General features: G+C 34.8%; 1 pseudogene; it reads left to right on the top strand.

The window, feature by feature from the left end:
* The first annotated feature begins 447 nt into the window (after positions 1-447).
* Positions 448-4713, top strand: part of LOC106467330 — an 88527-nt pseudogene continuing 84261 nt past the window's right edge.

The raw sequence follows: 4713 nt of genomic DNA, 5'->3' as shown, positions 1-4713 counted from the left end.
TAGCTTTTGAAAAGTTCACGAATTCAGAAATTTAGTGGTTGTAACATTATGGTAAGTTAGACATAAATATGATACATCTGACCCGAAAAGATATTCATAACCCTCTATTTTTACGTTACAAAAACAGAGATACGTCATTGAGCTAACACTTTATGTCGCTTCACAAAACGTATGTACGCACTAAACTAAAAACTGTTACGTTACAAAACCTCATTGATTCATATAAGACTAACTGCCAACCAAGTTTTCAATTTATTTACATTTGCTATACCACTAAATAATGAAGCATTTCTGTAATTTACAGACCAGTATATTTCAGTCGTAATACACAGTACCATAGAGCTGACTTTTTATGAAGTATAAACAAATAAATAAATAAATACACATATACACACTACTTTGAACTATTAATGACAAAATTGACAAATAATTTTTTTATATAAATAGCAAAACATCCTCACTAGAGGACAGCACTTAAGGTAAAAAAAAATCAATACTAGAATTTGGTAATGCAGCAAGACGTTTTATCAGCTTTTTGGTATTTCCAGCTGTTTAAGGAAGGTTGTTTAGTAGTGCCATTACTAAGATGAATTCTTAAATAAATAAATATGTTCAGGGAAGATTTTGGTGCCACCCGATAACGCAGTACGGCTGTAGAAGAAGAAGAAAAACAGCTGGTAGCATCTGTAGAGAAAACGACGGCAGGTGAAGAAGGAACGAGGAGATCAGTACAGAAACTCGACAGGACACCAGTACGATGGATAGAAAACGTGGAAAGCCTCAGTTGTCCATTACTTAAGTTCTTCTCCTCCTTTCCTTCCCATCTTTCCCACAACACGAGCAGCCCACGCTCCAGAATTCCACAGCGCTCTCGCGTAAAAGAGTGACACAATACGGCGTACATTAATATTGGGTTTTGAGGAAAATCGATTGGGGGGGGGATACGCATGCTTAGCAGACGCCAGATACGGAAGAAGGCGTGTTCGATTTGAAAGAGTTGGGGAAATATATAAATTTGAGTACTTTGATATACCGGTCGTTTGAAATGAGGACTAAATCCAATAGGTTTCGATTATGACGTGACTGACGAAAGAGAATTGCTAACAACTTGATGGACGACTATTAGAATGTACAATCCTTACGGAAGAAAGGAAGCGTAACGCTATTAGAAAGACGCAGAACCGCTTCTACCTGTCTTCAGTAGACTCATGGCTGTACCGACAAAATGACAGAAGTGATTTAGTTCCGGAACGGGATGCCTGGAGACCAAATGTTTGTATGGAATGCCCGTCGACACATTTGGTGAAATAGTTTAGGTTCCTTGTTAAAGTTTATAAAAAAATAAAAAAAAACGCTACAAGAAACCCCATAAAATTAACATGAAGGCATGGAGGTCATTCTTCGAAACCTACATTCTCATTTCAGCTGTTGTTTGTGTGTTGAAAAGTCAGAACTTTTTGGGTAAGTGCTCTCTCTCTCTTTCTTTTAATATATAATAATTGACCATTTAAGTTAGCTTGACTGCACCAGTGAAAACAAACATTCCTGTAAACTAATGAGATGTTTCTAGGATGTAGCTCGCATCGTATACCGAACATCTTTTTAACGGTTTCCAGGATGTAGCTCGCATCGTATAGTGAACAACTTTTTTAACGGTTTCCCGAGCTACATCCTGGAAACCGTTAAAAAAGATGTTCACTATACGATGCGAGCTACATCCTAGAAACCGTTAAAAAAGATGTTCACTATACGATGCGAGCTACATCCTAGAAAGCGTTAAAAAGATGTTCGGTATACAATGTGAACTACATCCTGGAAAGCGTTAAAAAGATGTTCACTATACGATGAGAGCTACATCCTAGAAAGCGTTAAAAATGATGTTCGGTATACGATGCGAGTTACATCCTGGAAACCGTTAAAAAAAGATGTTCACTATACGATGCGAGCTACATCCTAGAAACCGTTAAAAAAGATGTTCACTATACGATGCGAGCTACATCCTAGAAAGCGTTAAAAATGATGTTCGGTATACGATACGAGCTACATCCTGGAAACCGTTAAAAAGATGTTCACTATACGATGAGAGCTACATCCTGGAAACCATTAAAAAAGATGTTCACTATACGATGCGAGCTACATCCTTATCGTATAGTGAACATCTTTTTAAATAAGCCATGAGTTCAGTGTTTAATTTACATCGAAGTTAATTTTACATCAATCTTCTAATGTTACAGTTGAATTACTTGTGTTTATATATATCTCTTCATCAAAAACACATAATGGTTTTATAGTTATTTTTTCCAACATTTTCTACCTTAGACGTATGTGCATGGCTCTTTAATTAAGCTTTGAAGTATTGACTTTTCTTGTGAAAATTTACGTTGATGACATTTCCGTAAGGATGGTATCTATCTATCTATGTATACGGATATATTAATTCTCCAAGCTAACACTTCCTTCATCTAATGTTGTGTGCAATCCAAAGGAGGTCGCCATGAGGCGGTTTCGAGCTGTCCTTCCTTCGTGATGTGTCAACGTTTATAAAAGTATCCGGATATGTCATTGTAAGTTGAATAACGAGTTAACAATTTGTTGGCCGTACGATTTTTCTGTTTTTGTGATAATGTATGCTCCATTACAAGTCCAGCAACGAAAAAACATCTTGATTTATTCATCTTAGAGCCAAAGATCTTTCATTATAAGTCCAGCAACGAAAAAACATCTTGATTTATTCGTCTTAGAGCCAAAGATCTTCCCATTACAAGTCCAGCAACGAATAAACATCTTAATTTATTCGTCTTAGAGCCAAAGACCTTTCATTACAAGTACAGCAACGAATAAACATCTTGATTTATTCGTCTTAGAGCCAAAGACATTTCATTACAAGTCCAGCAACGAATAAACATCTTGATTTATTCGTTTTAGAGCCAAAGATCTATTCATTACAAGTCCAGCAACGAAAAAAACATCTTGATTTATTCATCTTAGAGCCAAAGATCTTTCATTATAAGTCCAGCAACGAAAAAACATCTTGATTTATTCGTCTTAGAGCCAAAGATCTATTCATTACAAGTCCAGCAACGAAAAAACATTATGATTTATTCATCTTAGAGCCAAAGATCTTTCATTACAAGTCCAGCAACGAAAAAACATTATGATTTATTCGTCTTAGAGCCAAAGATCTATTCACTACAGTCCAGCAAAGAATAAACATCTTGATTTATTCATCTTAGAGCCAAAGATCTATTCATTACAAGTCCAGCAACGAATAAACATCTTGATTTATTCGTCTTAGAGCCAAAGACCTTTCATTACAAGTCCAGCAACGAAAAAACATCTTGATTTATTCGTCTTAGAAGCCAAATACCTTTTAATTACAAGTCCAGCAACGAATAAGCAGTTTGATTATTTCTCTTAGATCAAAAATCTTTTTATTACACGTCCAGACAAAAATATATTGATTATTCGTCTAATAACCCATGTTCTTGTTTTATGTTACTCAACGGTTGGTCAGTTTCTCTCATCTATTTATGAAACTGGAACGTTTAAAGGTTGATTAAATATTTAAATTAAAAGATAGTGGAAGAATTAAACCACAACACCGGATTCAAAGCAGCTACTATTCAACACTGTTCATATAAATATATATTGATCCTCAAAGTTATCAATGGTGCCGAAGTCTTTCAGTCCAGAGGCTGCCTTACAGTTCTGCCTTTTTTCTTCGGCCATTTTCTTATATCTTTATGTGTGATATGAATAGGGAGCTTATTATTAAAACAATTAATTAAAGTATTTAAGGACCCCTAGCTGTTTATTATGTTCTTCATTACGTCACTCGTTTTCTTTGGTTTAGAATGAAGGCAAAGTTTGGATCAAAGTGTTGGAATGGGAACAATTACGAAGTCCATCCCATTGACAGTAACTATATTATTTATTATTGGTTTGCTCTTAACAGGCTTAAAGATAGTCACCACTCACGCTTAATAGAACTTTGTTGCTAGGCCTATTGTCTACAGAATAAAATGTGGGGGTTCTATTTTGATTTCTTGCATGACCACCTAGAATCATTTATCCTAAACAATCTACGTCAGTTACCTTAGCTCAAAAACAATAACCTTCTGGTTCCTCATTAAAAATACAAGTCTAATGAAACCAGACAGTAATTTTAAACAGGAATTAATAAAAAGATACCGTCATTAGAAAAAGGAACTAAATGAAACTTGATAATGGCTGTAAATAAAACTTAACGAAACTACACCGCAAATTAAAACAAAAGACTAATGAAACTAGATCCTGATTTAAAGCAGCGGCTAACAGAACAAGACCGATGTTAGAAATGGGAGCTACTGAAATTAACCATGGTTTAAAACAAAAGCTAATCAAACTAGATCTTATTTCAAACTGTAACTAAAGAAACCAGACTGTGATCAAAAATAGGTAATGAAAGTAGATCATGATTTAAATCAGGAGCTAATGAAACTAGTTCTGTATGTAATACATGAGCTAATGAAGTTAGACCGTGATTTAAAATCGGAGCTAATGAAACCAAGGGTGATTTAAAACATGTGTTAATGAAAAAGACCATGATTTAAATAAGGAGCAAAAATGGAATCCTTCAATGTTCTCATTAATTTAGTCTGGGGCTGAATTTCTGAATTCATTGTTTACATCATAACACAATGTTAGGAATGATAATTTAGCAGTATTGTTGTT

Source organism: Limulus polyphemus, unplaced genomic scaffold (genome assembly GCF_000517525.1).
Source record: "Limulus polyphemus unplaced genomic scaffold, Limulus_polyphemus-2.1.2 Scaffold2570, whole genome shotgun sequence".
Lineage (NCBI taxonomy): Eukaryota > Metazoa > Arthropoda > Merostomata > Xiphosura > Limulidae > Limulus > Limulus polyphemus.
The sequence above is the reverse complement of the archived record's forward strand: the minus strand, read 5'-3'. Positions and strand labels throughout refer to the sequence as shown.